The sequence below is a fragment of the Pan paniscus genome, chromosome Y (genome assembly GCF_029289425.2).
Source record: "Pan paniscus chromosome Y, NHGRI_mPanPan1-v2.0_pri, whole genome shotgun sequence".
Taxonomy (NCBI): Eukaryota; Metazoa; Chordata; class Mammalia; order Primates; family Hominidae; genus Pan; species Pan paniscus.
The window spans coordinates 6,638,062-6,656,140 of record NC_073273.2 but is presented as its reverse complement, the minus strand read 5'-3'; positions in this window follow the sequence as shown (position 1 = coordinate 6,656,140).

Sequence of the window (18,079 nt, the reverse complement as noted above, 5' to 3'; positions counted from 1 at the left end):
AATGGAATGGAATGGAATGGAACGGAATCAAAACGAATGGAATGGAATGGAATGGAATCAAGCCTGATGGAATGGAATGGAATGGAATGGAATCATACCGAATGGAATGGAATGGAATGCAATGGAATGGAATGGAATGGAATAGGATCAACCCGAATGGAATGTAATGGAATGGAATGGAATCAACCCGAATGGAATGGAATGGAATGGAATGGAATGGAATGGAGTCAACCCGAATGGAATGGAATGGAATGGAATTGAATCAACTCGAATGGCATGGAATGGTATGGGATGGAATGACAAAGCATGGATAGGAAAGGAATCACCCCGAACGGAATGGAATGGAATGCAATGGAATGTAATGGAATCAACCCGAATGGAATGGAATGCAAAGGAATGGAATGGAATGGAATGGAATGGAATGGAATGGAATGGAATGGAATGGAATGGAATGGAATGCAATGGAATCAACACGAAAGGAATGAAATGCAATCGAATGGAATGGAATGGAATGGTATGGAATCAACTCGAATGGCATGGAATGGAATGGCATGGAAACACAAGGTATGGAAAGGAATGGAATCAACCTGACCGGAATGGAATGGAATGCAATGGAATAGAATGGAATCAACCCGAATGGAGTGGAATGCAATGCAATGGAATGGAATGGAATGCAACGGAATGGAATGGAATCAACACGAAAGGAATGGAATGAAATGGAATGGAATGGAATGGAATGACAAAGCATGGAAAGGAATGGAATCAACCCGAACGGAATGGGATGGAATGCAATGGAATGGAATCGAATCAACCCGAATGGAATGGAATGCAATGGAATGGAATGGAATGGAATGGAATGGAATGGAATGGAATGGAATGGAATGGAATGGAATGCAATGGAATCAACACGAAAGGAATGAAATGCAATCGAATGGAATTGAATGGAATGGTATGGAATCAACTCAAAAGGCATGGAATGGAATGGAATGGAAACACAAGGTATGGAAAGGAATGGAATCAACCTGACCGGAAAGGAATGGAATGTCATGGAATGGAATGGAATCAACCCGAATGGAGTGGAATGCAATGCAATGGAATGGAATGGAATGCAACAGAATGGAATGGAATCAACACGAAAGGAATGGAATGAAATGGAATGGAATGGAATGGAATGCAATGGAATGGAATGGAATGGAATAGAATCGACACGAAAGGAATGGAATGGAATGGAATGGAATGGAAACAAAACGAATGAAATGTAATGGAAAGGAATGGAATGGAATGGAATGGAATCCACCCGAATGGAAAGGAATGCAATGGAATCAACCGAATGGAATGGAGTGGAATGGATTGGAATGGAATGGAATGGAATGGACTGGCAAAAACCCGAATGGAAAGGAATGAAATGGAATGGAATGGCATCAACACAAATGGAATGGAATGGAATGGAATGGAACGGAAACGAATGGAAACAACTCGAATTGAATGGAATGGAAGGGAATGGAATGGAATGAAATGAACCCGAAAGAAAGGGAATGGAATAGAATGGAATGGAATAGAATCAACCCGAATGGAATGCAAAGGAATGGAATAGAATGGAATGGAATTGCATGGAATGGAATGGAATGGAATGGAATGGAATGGAATGGAATGGAATCAACCGGAATGGAATGGAATGGAATGGAATGGAATCAAAAAGAATGTAATGGAATGGAATGCAATGGAATGGAATGGAATGGAACAGAATCAACCAGAAAGGAATGGAATGGAATGGAATGGAATGAAATGGAATGGAATGGAATGGAATGGAATGGAAACAACCCGAATGGAATGGAATGGTGTGGATTGGAATGGAATGGAGTCAACGCGAATGGAATGGAATGGAATTGAATGGAATGGAATGGAATGGAATGGAATGGAATGGAGTCAACGCGAATGGAATGGAATGGAATTGAATGGAATGGAATCAACACGAATGGAATGGAATGGAATGCAATGGAATGGAATGGAATGGAATAGGATCAACCCGAAAGGAATGTAATGGAATGGAATGGAATCAACCCGAATGGAATGGAATGGAATGGAATGGAATGGAATGGAATGGAATGGAGTCAACCCGAATGGAATGGAATGGAATGGAATGGAATCAACTCGAATGGCATGGAATGGAATGGAATGGAATGACAAAGCATGGAAAGGAAAGGAATCAACCCGAACGGAATGGAATGGAATGCAATGGAATGGAATGGAATGGAATGGAATGGAATGGAATGGAATGGAATGGAATGCAATGGAATCAACACGAAAGGAATGAAATGCAATCGAATGGAATGGAATGGAATGGTATGGAATCAACTCGAATGGCATGGAATGGAATGGCATGGAAACAGAAGGTATGGAAAGGAATGGAATCAACCTGACCGGAATGGAATGGAATGCAATGGAATGGAATGGAATGCAATGGAATGGAACGGAATGAAGTAGAATCGACACGAAAGGAATGGAATGGAATGGAATGGAATGGAATGGAATGGAATGGAATGGAAACAACACGAATGAAATGTAATGGAAAGGAATGGAATGGAATGGGATGGAATTGCATGGAATGCAATGGAATGGAATGGAATGGAATGGAATCAACCGGAATGGAATGGAATGGAATGGAATGGAATCAAAAAGAATGTAATGGAATGGAATGCAATGGAATGGAATGGAATGGAACAGAATCAACCAGAAAGGAATGGAATGGAATGGAATGGAATGGAATGGAATGGAATGGAATGGAATGGAATGGAATGGAATGGAATCAACCCGAATGGAAAGGAATGGAATGGAATGGAATCAACCTAAATGGAATGGAATGGAATGGAATGGAATGGATGTAACACGAATGGAATGGAATGGAATGGAATCAACCCGAATGGAATGGAATGAAATGGAACGGAATGGAATGGAATGGCGTCAACCCGAGAGGAATGGAACGGAATGGAATGGAATGGAATGGAATGGAATGGAATGGAATCATTCCGAATGGAATGCAATGGTATGGAATGGAATGGAATGGAATGGAATCAACCCGAATGGAATGGAATGGAATGGAATGGAATCAACCCGAATGGAATATAATGTAATCAACCCGAGTGGAATTGAATGGAATGGAATTGAAATAACCTGAATGGAATGGAAAGGATTGGAATGGAATCAACGAGAATGAAATCGAATGGAATGGAATGGAGTGGAATGGAATTGAATGGAATGGAATCAACCCGAATGGAATGGAATGGAATGGAATGGAATGAAAACGAATGGAATGGAATGGAATGGAACGGAATCAAAACGAATGGAATGGAATGGAATGGAATGGAATCAAGCCTGATGGAATGGAATGGAATGGAATGGAATCATACCGAATGGAATGGAATGGAATGAAATGGAATGGAATGGAATGGAATGGAATGGAATAAAACCGAATGAAATGGATTGGAATGGAATGGAATGGAATGGAATGGAATGGAATGGAATGGAAACAACCCGAATGGAATGGAATGGAATGCAATGGAATGGAATGGAATGGAATAGGATCAAGCCGAATGGAATGTAATGGAATGGAATGGAATCAACCCGAATGGAATGGAATGGAATGGAATGGAGTCAACCCGAATGGAATGGAATGGAATGGAATGGAATGGAATCAACTCGAATGGCATGGAATGGAATGGGATGGAATGACAAAGCATGGATAGGAATGGAATCACCCCGAACGGAATGGAATGGAATGCAATGGAATGGAATGGAATCAACCCGAATGGAATGGAATACAAAGGAATGGAATGGAATGGAATGGAATGGAATGGAATGGAATGGAATGGAATGGAATGGAATGGAATGGAATGGAATGCAATGGAATCAACACGAAAGGAATGAAATGCAATCGAATGGAATGGAATGGAATGGTATGGAATCAACTCGAATGGCATGGAATGGAATGGCATGGAAACACAAGGTATGGAAAGGAATGGAATCAACCTGACCGGAATGGAATGGAATGCAATGGAATGGAATGGAATCAACCCGAATGGAGTGGAATGCAATGAAATGGAATGGAATGGAATGCAACGGAATGGAATGGAATCAACACGAAAGGAATGGAATGAAATGGAATGGAATGGAATGGAATGACAAAGCATGGAAAGGAATGCAATCAACCCGAACGGAATGGGATGGAATGCAATGGAATGGAATCTAATCAACCCGAATGGAATGGAATGCAATGGAATGGAATGGAATGGAATGGAATGGAATGGAATGGAATGCAATGGAATCAACACGAAAGGAATGAAATGCAATCGAATGGAATTGAATGGAATGGTATGGAATCAACTCGAAAGGCATGGAATGGAATGGAATGGAAACAAAAGGTATGGAAAGGAATGGAATCAACCTGACCGGAATGGAATGGAATGTCATGGAATGGAATGGAATCAACCCGAATGGAGTGGAATGCAATGCAATGGAATGGAATGGAATGCAACAGAATGGAATGGAATCAACACGAAAGGAATGGAATGAAATGGAATGGAATGGAATGGAATGCAATGGAATGGAATGGAATGGAATAGAATCGACAAGAAAGGAATGGAATGGAATGGAATGGAATGGAAACAACACGAATGAAATGTAATGGAATGGAATGGAATGGAATGGAATGGAATGGAATGGAATGGAATCAACCGGAATGGAATGGAATGGAATGGAATGGAATCAAAAAGAATGTAATGGAATGGAATGCAATGGAATGGAATGGAATGGAACAGAATCAACCAGAAAGGAATGGAATGGAATGGAATGGAATGGAATGGAATGGAATGAAATGGAATGGAATGGAATGGAATGGAATGGAAACAACCCGAATGGAATGGAATGGTGTGGATTGGAATGGAATGGAGTCAACGCGAATGGAATGGAATGGAATTGAATGGAATGGAATGGAATGGAATGGAATGGAGTCAACGCGAATGGAATGGAATGGAATTGAATGGAATGGCATCAACACGAATGGAATGGAATGGAATGCAATGGAATGGAATGGAATGGAATAGGATCAACCCGAAAGGAATGTAATGGAATGGAATGGAATCAACCCGAATGGAATGGAATGGAATGGAATGGAATGGAATGGAATGGAATGGAATGGAATGGAGTCAACCCGAATGGAATGGAATGGAATGGAATGGAATCAACTCGAATGGCATGGAATGGAATGGAATGGAATGACAAAGCATGGAAAGGAAAGGAATCAACCCGAACGGAATGGAATGGAATGCAATGGAATGGAATGGAATGGAATGGAATGGAATCAACACGAAAGGAATGAAATGCAATCGAATGGAATGGAATGGAATGGTATGGAATCAACTCGAATGGCATGGAATGGAATGGCATGGAAACACAAGGTATGGAAAGGAATGGAATCAACCTGACCGGAATGGAATGGAATGCAATGGAATGGAATGGAATCAACCCGAATGGAGTGGAATGCAATGCAATCGAATGGAATGAAATGCAACGGAATGGAATGGAATGCAATGGAATGGAATGGAATGAAGTAGAATCGACACGAAAGGAATGGAATGGAATGGAATGGAATGGAATGGAATGGAATGGAATGGAATGGAAACAACACGAATGAAATGTAATTGAAAGGAATGGAATGGAAAGGGATGGAATTGCATGGAATGGAATGGAATGGAATGGAATGGAATGGAATGGAATCAACCGGAATGGAATGGAATGGAATGGAATGGAATGGAATGGAATGGAATGGAATCAAAAAGAATGTAATGGAATGGAATGCAATGGAATGGAATGGAATGGAACAGAATCAACCAGAAAGGAATGGAATGGAATTGAATGGAATGGAATGGAATGGAATGGAATGCAATGCAATGGAATGGAATGGAATGGAATGGAATGGAAACAACCCGAATGGCATGGAATGGTGTTTATTGGGATGGAATGGAGTCAACGCGAATGGAATGGAATGGAATTGAATGGAATGGAATGGAATGGAATGGAATGGAGTCAACGCGAATGGAATGGATTGGAATTGAATGGAATGGAATCAACCCGAATGGAATGGAATGGAATGCAATGGAATGGAATGGAATGGAATAGGATCAACCCGAAAGGAATGGAATGGAATGGAATGGAATGGAATCAACCCGAATGGAATGGAATGGAATGGAATGGAATGGAATGGAATGGAATGGAATGGAATGGAGTCAACCCGAATGGAATGGAATGGAATGGAATGGAATCAACTCGAATGGCATGGAATGGAATGGAATGGAATGACAAAGCATGGAAAGGAATGGAATCAACCCGAACGGAATGGAATGGAATGCAATGGAATGGAATGGAATCAACCCGAATGGAATGGAATGCAATGGAATGGAATGGAATGGAATGGAATGGAATGGAATGGAATGGAATGCATTGGAATCAACACGAAAGGAATGAATTGCAATCGAATGGAATGGAATGGAATGGTATGGAATCAACTCGAATGGCATGGAATGGAATGGCATGGAAACACAAGGTATGGAAAGGAATGGAATCAACCTGACCGGAATGGAATGAAATGCAATGGAATGGAATGGAATCAACCCGAATGGAGTGGAATGCAATGCAATCGAATGGAATGGAATGCAACGGAATGGAATGGAATCAACACGAAAGGAATGGAATGAAATGGAATGGAATGGAATGGAATGCAATGGAATGGAATGGAATGGAATAGAATCGACCCAAAAGGAATGGAATGGAATGGAATGGAATGGAATGGAATGGAAACAACACGAATGAAATATAATGGAAAGGAATGGAATGGAATGGAATGGAATCAACCCGAATGGAAAGGAATGCAATGGAATCAACCGAATGGAATGGAATGGAATGGATTGCAATGGAATGGACTGGCATAAACCCGAATGTAAAGGAATGAAATGGAATGGAATGGCATCAACACAAATGGAATGGAATGGAAACGAATGGAAACAACTAGAATTGAATGGAATGGAAGGGAATGGAATGGAATGAAATCAACCCGAATGGAAGGGAATGGAATAGAATGGAATCAAAAAGAATGTAATGGAATAGAATGCAATGGAATGGAATGGAATGGAATAGAATAAACCCGAGTGTAATGCAACGGAATGGAACAGAATGGAATGGAATTGCATGGAATGGAATGGAATGGAATGGAATGGAATGGAATGGAATGGAATGGAATCAACCGGAATGGAATGGAATGGAATGGAATGGAATCAAAAAGAATGTAATGGAATGGAATGCAATGGAATGGAACGGAATGGAACAGAATCAACCAGAAAGGAATGGAATGGAATGGAATGGAATGGAATGGAATGGAATTGAATGGAATGGAACGGAAACAACCCGAATGGAATGGAATGGTGTGGATTGGAATGGAATGGAGTCAACACGAATGGAATGGAATGGAATTGAATGGAATGGAATGGAATGGAATCAAGTCATATGTAATGGAATGGAATGGAATGGAATGGATTGGAATGGAATGGAATCAACCCAAATGCAATAGAATGGAATGGAATGGCATGGAATTAAATGGAAAGGAATGGAATGGAATGGAATGGAATGGAATGGAATGGAATGGAATGGAATGGAGTCAACGCGAATGGAATGGAATGGAATGGAATGGAATCAACTCGAATGGCATGGAATGGAATGGAATGGAATGACAAAGCATGGAAAGGAATGGAATCAACCCGAACGGAATGGAATGGAATGCAATGGAATGGAATGGAATCAACCCGAATGGAATGGAATGCAATGGAATGGAATGGAATGGAATGGAATGGAATGCAATGGAATCAACACGAAAGGAATGAATTCCAATCGAATGGAATGGAATGGAATGGTATGGAATCAACTCGAATGGCATGGAATGGAATGGCATGGAAACACAAGGTATGGAAAGGAATGGAATCAACCTGACCGGAATGGAATGGAATGCAATGGAATGGAATGGAATCAACCCGAATGGAGTGGAATGCAATGCAATCGAATGGAATGGAATGCAACGGAATGGAATGGAATCAACACGAAAGGAATGGAATGAAATGGAATGGAATGGAATGGAATGCAATGGAATGGAATGGAATGGAATAGAATCGACCCAAAAGGAATGGAATGGAATGGAAGGGAATGGAATGGAATGGAAACAACACGAATGAAATATAATGGAAAGGAATGGAATGGAATGGAATGGAATCAACCCGAATGGAAAGGAATGCAATGGAATCAACCGAATGGAATGGAATGGAATGGATTGCAATGGAATGGACTGGCATAAACCCGAATGTAAAGGAATGAAATGGAATGGAATGGCATCAACACAAATGGAATGGAATGGAATGGAATGGAAACGAATGGAAACAACTAGAATTGAATGGAATGGAAGGGAATGGAATTGAATGAAATCAACCCGAATGGAAGGGAATGGAATAGAATGGAATCAAAAAGAATGTAATGGAATGGAATGCAATGGAATGGAATGGAATGGAATAGAATCAACCCGAGTGTAATGCAATGGAATGGAACAGAATGGAATGGAATTGCATGGAATGGAATGGAATGGAATGGAATGGAAGGGAATGGAATGGAATGGAATCAACCGGAATGGAATGGAATGGAATGGAATGGAATCAAAAAGAATGTAATGGAATGGAATGCAATGGAATGGAACGGAATGGAACAGAATAAACCAGAAAGGAATGGAATGGAATGGAATTGAATGGAATGGAATTGAATGGAATGGAACGGAAACAACCCGAATGGAATGGAATGGTGTGGATTGGAATGGAATGGAGTCAACACGAATGGAATGGAATGGAATTGAATGGAATGGAATGGAATGGAATCAAGTCATATGTAATGGAATGGAATGGAATGGAATGGATTGGAATGGAATGGAATCAACCCAAATGCAATAGAATGGAATGGAATGGCATGGAATGAAATGGAAAGGAATGGAATGGAATGGAATGGAATGGAATGGAATGCAATGGAATCAACCCAAATGGAATGGAATGGAATGGAATGGAATGGAATCAACACGAATGGAATGGAAAGGAAGGGAATCAACCCGAATGGAATGGAAAGGAGGGAAAAGGAAGGGAATGGAATCAACCTGAATGGAAGGTAATGGAATGGAATGGAATGGAGAGGAATGCAATGGAATCACTCGAATGGAATGGAATGGAATGGATTGGATTGGAATGGAATGGAATGGAATGGAATAAACCCGAATGGAAAGGAATGGAATGGAATGAAATGGCATCAACACAAATGGAATGGAATGGAATGGAATGGAATGGAATGGAATGGAATGGAAAACAATGGAATCAACCAGAATAGAATGGAATGGAAGGGAATGGAATGGAAACAACCCGAATGGCATGGAATGGTGTGGATTGGGATGGAATGGAGTCAACGCGAATGGAATGGAATGGAATTGAATGGAATGGAATGGAATGGAATGGAATGGAGTCAACGCGAATGGAATGGAATGGAATTGAATGGAATGGAATCAACCCGAATGGAATGGAATGGAATGCAATGGAATGGAATGGAATGGAATAGGATCAACCCGAAAGGAATGGAATGGAATGGAATGGAATGGAATCAACCCGAATGGAATGGAATGGAATGGAATGGAATGGAATGGAATGGAATGGAATGGAGTCAACCCGAATGGAATGGAATGGAATGGAATGGAATCAACTCGAATGGCATGGAATGGAATGGAATGGAATGACAAAGCATGGAAAGGAATGGAATCAACCCGAACGGAATGGAATGGAATGCAATGGAATGGAATGGAATCAACCCGAATGGAATGGAATGCAATGGAATGGAATGGAATGCAATGGAATGGAATGGAATGGAATGCAATGGAATCAACACGAAAGGAATGAATTGCAATGGAATGGAATGGAATGGAATGGTATGGAATCAACTCGAATGGCATGGAATGGAATGGCATGGAAACACAAGGTATGGAAAGGAATGGAATCAACCTGACCGGAATGGAATGGAATGCAATGGAATGGAATGGAATCAACCCGAATGGAGTGGAATGCAATGCAATCGAATGGAATGGAATGCAACGGAATGGAATGGAATCAACACGAAAAGAATGGAATGAAATTGAATGGAATGGAATGGAATGCAATGGAATGGAATGGAATGGAATAGAATCGACCCAAAAGGAATGGAATGGAATGGAATGGAATGGAATGGAATGGAATGGAATGGAATGGAATGGAATGGAATGGAAACAACACGAATGAAATATAATGGAAAGGAATGGAATGGAATGGAATGGAATCAACCCGAATGGAAAGGAATGCAATGGAATCAACCGAATGGAATGGAATGGAATGGATTGCAATGGAATGGACTGGCATAAACCCGAATGTAAAGGAATGAAATGGAATGGAATGGCATCAACACAAATGGAATGGAATGGAAACGAATGGAAACAACTAGAATTGAATGGAATGGAAGGGAATGGAATGGAATGAAATCAACCCGAATGGAAGGGAATGGAATAGAATGGAATCAAAAAGAATGTAATGGAATGGAATGCAATGGAATGGAATGGAATGGAATAGAATCAACCCGAGTGTAATGCAACGGAATGGAACAGAATGGAATGGAATTGCATGGAATGGAATGGAATGGAATGGAATGGAATGGAATGGAATGGAATGGAATGGAATCAACCGGAATGGAATGGAATGGAATGGAATGGAATCAAAAAGAATGTAATGGAATGGAATGCAATGGAATGGAACGGAATGGAACAGAATCAACCAGAAAGGAATGGAATGGAATGGAATGGAATGGAATGGAATGGAATTGAATGGAATGGAACGGAAACAACCCGAATGGAATGGAATGGTGTGGATTGGAATGGAATGGAGTCAACACGAATGGAATGGAATGGAATTGAATGGAATGGAATGGAATGGAATCAAGTCATATGTAATGGAATGGAATGGAATGGAATGGATTGGAATGGAATGGAATCAACCCAAATGCAATAGAATGGAATGGAATGGCATGGAATTAAATGGAAAGGAATGGAATGGAATGGAATGGAATGGAATGGAATGGAATGGAGTCAACGCGAATGGAATGGAATGGAATGGAATGGAATCAACTCGAATGGCATGGAATGGAATGGAATGGAATGACAAAGCATGGAAAGGAATGGAATCAACCCGAACGGAATGGAATGGAATGCAATGGAATGGAATGGAATCAACCCGAATGGAATGGAATGCAATGGAATGGAATGGAATGGAATGGAATGGAATGGAATGCAATGGAATCAACACGAAAGGAATGAATTGCAATCGAATGGAATGGAATGGAATGGTATGGAATCAACTCGAATGGCATGGAATGGAATGGCATGGAAACACAAGGTATGGAAAGGAATGGAATCAACCTGACCGGAATGGAATGGAATGCAATGGAATGGAATGGAATCAACCCGAATGGAGTGGAATGCAATGCAATCGAATGGAATGGAATGCAACGGAATGGAATGGAATCAACACGAAAGGAATGGAATGAAATGGAATGGAATGGAATGGAATGCAATGGAATGGAATGGAATGGAATAGAATCGACCCAAAAGGAATGGAATGGAATGGAATGGAATGGAATGGAATGGAATGGAATGGAAACAACACGAATGAAACATAATGGAAAGGAATGGAATGGAATGGAATGGAATCAACCCGAATGGAAAGGAATGCAATGGAATCAACCGAATGGAATGGAATGGAATGGATTGCAATGGAATGGACTGGCATAAACCCGAATGTAAAGGAATGAAATGGAATGGAATGGCATCAACACAAATGGAATGGAATGGAATGGAATGGAAACGAATGGAAACAACTAGAATTGAATGGAATGGAAGGGAATGGAATTGAATGAAATCAACCCGAATGGAAGGGAATGGAATAGAATGGAATCAAAAAGAATGTAATGGAATGGAATGCAATGGAATGGAATGGAATGGAATAGAATCAACCCGAGTGTAATGCCATGGAATGGAACAGAATGGAATGGAATTGCATGGAATGGAATGGAATGGAATGGAATGGAATGGAATGGAATGGAATCAACCGGAATGGAATGGAATGGAATGGAATGGAATCAAAAAGAATGTAATGGAATGGAATGCAATGGAATGGAACGGAATGGAACAGAATCAACCAGAAAGGAATGGAATGGAATGGAATGGAATGGAATGGAATTGAATGGAATGGAACGGAAACAACCCGAATGGAATGGAATGGTGTGGATTGGAATGGAATGGAGTCAACACGAATGGAATGGAATGGAATTGAATGGAATGGAATGGAATGGAATCAAGTCATATGTAATGGAATGGAATGGAATGGAATGGATTGGAATGGAATGGAATCAACCCAAATGCAATAGAATGGAATGGAATGGCATGGAATGAAATGGAAATGAATGGAATGGAATGGAATGGAATGGAATGGAATGGAATGGAATCAACCCAAATGGAATGGAATGGAATGGAATGGAATGGAATCAACACGAATGGAATGGAAAGGAAGGGAATCAACCCGAATGGAATGGAAAGGAGGGAAAAGGAAGGGAATGGAATCAACCTGAATGGAAGGTAATGGAATGGAATGGAATGGAGAGGAATGCAATGGAATCACTCGAATGGAATGGAATGGAATGGATTGGATTGGAATGGAATGGAATGGAATGGAATAAATCCGAATGGAAAGGAATGGAATGGAATGAAATGGCATCAACACAAATGGAATGGAATGGAATGGAATGGAATGGAATGGAATGGAATGGAAAACAATGGAATCAACCAGAATAGAATGGAATGGAAGGGAATGGAATGGAATGAAATCAACCCGAATGGAAGGGAATGGAATAGAATGGAATGGAATAGAATCAAACCGAATGGAATGGAATGGAATGGAATAAAATGGAATGGAATGGAATGGAATGGAATCAACCCGAATGGAATGGAATGGAAAGGAATGGAATGGAATGGAACGGAAAGGAATGGAATGGAATGGAGGAAATCCGAATGGAATGGAATAGAGTGGAATAAAACTGAATGGAATGGAATGAAATCGAATGGAATGGAATGGAGTGGAATAGAATGGAATGGCATGGAATGGGATGGAATCAGAAAGAATGAAATGGAATGGAATGCAATGGAATGGAATGGAATGGAAGAGAATCAACCAGAAAGGAATGGAATGGAATGGAATGGAATGGAATGGAATGGAGTCAACGCGAATGGAATGGAATGGAATTGAATGGAATGGAATGGAATGGAATCAAGTCATATGTAATGGAATGGAATGGAATGGAATCAACACAAATGCAATAGAATGGAATGGAATGGCATGGAATGAAATGGAATGGAATGGAATGGAATAGAATGGAATGGAATCAACCCAAATGGATTGGAATGGAATGGAATGGAATGGAATCAACACGAATGGAATGGAAAGGAAGGGAATCAACCCGAGTGGAATGGAAAGGAGGGAAAAGGAAGGGAATGGAATCAACCTGAATGGAAGGTAATGGAATGGAATGGAATGGAATAAACCCGAATGGAAAGGAATGGAATGGAATGAAAAGGCATCAACACAAATGGAATGGAATGGAATGGAATGGAATGGAAACGAATGGAATCAACCCGAATAGAATGGAATGGAAGGGAATGGAAAGGAATGAAATCAACCCGAATGGAAGGGAATGGAATAGAATGGAATGGAATAGAGTCAAACCGAATGGAATGGAATGGAATGGAATAGAATGGAATGGAATGGAAGGGAATGGAATCAACGCGAATGGAATGGAATGGAAAGGAATGGAATGGAATGGAACGGAAAGGAATGGAATGGAATGGAGCAAATCCGAATGGAATGCAATGGAATGGAATGGAATGGAATGGAATAGTATGGAATCAACCTGAATGGAATGGAATGAAATCGAATGGAATGGAATGGAGTGGCATAGAATGGAATGGAATGGAATGGAATGGAATGGGATGGAACGGAAGGCAATGGAATGGAATCAACCCCAATGGAATGGAAAGGAAGGGAATCAACCCGAATAGAATGGAAAGGAGGGAAAAGGAAGGGAATGTAATCAACCTGAATGGAAGGGAATGGAATGGAATGGAGTGGAAAGGAATGGAATCAACACGAATGGAATGGAACGGAATGGAATGGATTGGAATGGAGAGGAATCAACCCAAATGGAATGGAACGGAATGGATTGGAATGGAATGCAGTGGAATCAACCCGAATGGAATGGAATGCAAAGTAGTGGAATGGAATGGAATGGAATGGAATGGAATGGAATGGAATGGAATGGAATGGAATGGGATAGAATGGAATGGAATCAACTGGAATGGAATGGAGTGGAATGGAATGGAATGGAATGGAATGGAATCAAGCCGAATGGAATGGAATGGAAGGGAATCATCCCGAATGGAATGGAGTGGAATGAAATGGAAGGGAATGGAATGGAATGGAATGGAATCAACACGAATGGAATGGAATGGAATGCAATTGAATGGAATGGAATCAACCCGAATGGAATGGAATGGAATGGAATGGAATGAACACGTATGGAATGGAATAGAAATGAATGGAATTGAATGGAAGGGAATGGAATGGAATGGAATGGAGCAAACCCGAATGGAATGGAATGGAAGGAAATGGAATGGAATGGAAAGGAATGGAATCAACCCGAATGGAATGGAATGGAATGGAATGGAATGGAATTTAATGGAATGGAATGGAATAGAATGGAATGGAATGGAATCAACCCGAATGGAATGGAATGGAACGGAACGGAATGGAATGGAATGCAATGGAATGGAACCAACCCGAATGGAATGGAATGGAATGTAAAGGAATCGAATCAACCGGAATGGAATGGAATGGAATGGAGGGGAATGGAAGGGAAAGGAATCAACCCGAATGGAAGGGAATGGAATGGATTGGAATGGAAAGGAATGGAATCAACACGAAAGGAATGGAACGGAATGGAATGCAATGGAATGGAGTGGAATCAACCCGAATGGAATTGAATGGAATGGAATGGAATGGAATGCAATGAAATCAACCGGAATGTAATGGAATGGAATGGACTGGAATGGAATGGAATCAACTCGAATGGCATGGAACGGAATGGAATGGAATCACATGGCATGGAATGGAATGGAATTATCCCGAACGGAATGGAATGGAATGCAATGGAATGGAATGGAATCAACGTGATTGGAGTGGAATGCAATGGAATGGAATGGAATGGAATGGAATGGAATGGAATGGAATGGAATGGAATGGAATGGAATGGAATGGAATGGAACGGAATAGAATCAACACGAAAGGAATGGAATGCAATGGAAGGGAATGGAATGGAACACAATCGACCCGAAAGGAATGGAGTGGAATGGAATGGAATCAATCCGAATGGAATGGAATGGAATGGAATCAACACGAATGGAATGGAATGGAATGGAATGGGATGGAATGGAATGGAATGGAATGAAGCCGAATGGAATGGAGTGGAATGGAATGGAATGGAATAAAGCCGAATGGAATTGAATGGAACGGAATGGAATGGAATCAAGTCATATGTAATGGAATGGAATGGAATGGAATGGAATCAACCCGAATGCAATAGAATGGAATGGAATGGAATCAACCCGAATGGAATGGCATGGAATGGAGTCAACCCGAATCTAATGGAATGGAAAGGAATGGAATGCAATGGAATCGAACGGAATGGAATCAACCCGAATGGAATAGAATGCAATGGAAAGGAATGGAATGGAATGGAAAGGAATGGAATGGAATGGAATGGAATGGAATGGAATGGAATGGAATGCAATCAACCCGAATGGAAAGGAATGGAATGGAATGGAATCAACCCGAATGGAATGGAATGGAATGGAATGGAATGGAATGGAATGGAATGGATGTAACACGAATGGAATGGAATGGAATGGAATGGAATGGAATGGAATGGAATGGAATGGAATCAACCCGAATGGAATGGAATGGAATGGAACGGAATGCAATGGAATGGAGTCAAACCGAAAGGAATGGAATGGAATGGAATGGAATGGATTGGAATCAATCCGAATGGAATTGAATGGCATGGAATGGAATGGAATGGAATGGAATCGAATGGAATGGAAACAACCCGAATGGAATGGAATGGAATGGAATTGAATCAACCTGAATGGAATATAAAGGAATCAACCGGAGTGGAATTGAATTTACTGGAATGGAAATAACCCGAATAGAACGGAATGGAATGGAATGGAATCAACGAGATTTGAATCGAATGGAATGGAATGGAATGGAATGGAATGGAATGGAATGGAATTGAATAGAATGAAACCGAATGGAGTGGAATGCAATGGAACGGAATGGAATGGAATGGAATAGAATGGAATGGAATCAACCGGAATGTAATGGAATGGAATGGAATGGAATGGAATCATCTCGAATGGCATGGAATGGAATGGAATGGAATCACATGCATGGAATGGAATGGAATCAACCCAAACGGAATGGAATGAAATGTAATGGAATGGAATGGAATCAACCCGAATGGAATTTAATGGAAAGAATGGAATGTAATGGAATGGAATCAACCCGAGTGGAATTGAATGGAATGGAATGGAATGGACTGGAATGGAATCAACCCGAATGGAATGGAATGGAATGGAATGGAATGAAATGGAATCAACCGGAACGGATTGGAATGGAATGGAATGGAATTGAATGAAATGGAGTGGAATGGAATCAACACGAATGGAATGGAATGGAATGGAATGTCATGGAATGAAATGGAATGGAATGCAATGGAATGGAATGGAATGGAATGGAATGGAATGCAATGGAATGAAACGAAATGGAGTGGAATGGAATGGAAACAACACGAATGGAATTGAATGGAATGGAATGCAATGAATGGAATGGAATCAACCCAAATGGAATGGAATGCAATGGAATGGACTGGAATGGAATCAACCCAAATGGAATGGAATGGAATGGAATCAACCCGAATGGATTGGAATGGAATGGAGTGGTATGGAATCAACACGAATGGAATGGAATGGAATGGAATCAACCCGAATCTAATGCAATGGAAAGGAATGGAATGGAATGGAATCGAATGGAATGGAATCAATCCGAATGGAATGGAATGGAATGGAAAGGAATGGAATGGAATGGAATGGAATGGTATGGAATGGAATGCAATCAACCCGAATGGAAAAGAATGGAATGGAATGGAATCAACCCGAATGGAATGGAATGGAATGGAACGGAATGCAATGGAATGGAGTCAAACCGAAAGGATTGGAACGGAATGGAATGGAATGGATTGGAATCAATCCGAATGGAATGGAATGGCATGGAAGGGAATGGAATGGAATGGAACGGAATCAACCCGAATGGAATGGAATGGAATGGAAATGAATCAAACCGAAAGGAATATAATGGAATCAACCCGAGTGGAATTGAATTTAATGGAATAGAAAAAACCCGAATGGAACGGAATGGAATGGAGTGGAATCAACGAGAATGGAATCGAATGGAATGGAATGGAGTGGAATGGAATTGAATGGAATGGAATCAACCCGAATGGAGTGGAATGCAATGGAATGGAATGGAATGGAATGGAACGGAATGGAATGGAATCAACACGAATGGAATGGAATGCAAAGGAATGGAATGTAATGGAATATAATCGACCCGAAAGGAATGGAATGGAATGGAATGGAATGGAATGGAATAGAATGGAACGGAATTAATCCAAATGGAATGGAATGGAATGGAATGGAATGGAATGGAATCAACACGAATGGAATGGAAAGGAAGGGAATCAACCAGAATGGAATGGAAAGGAGGGAAAAGGAAGG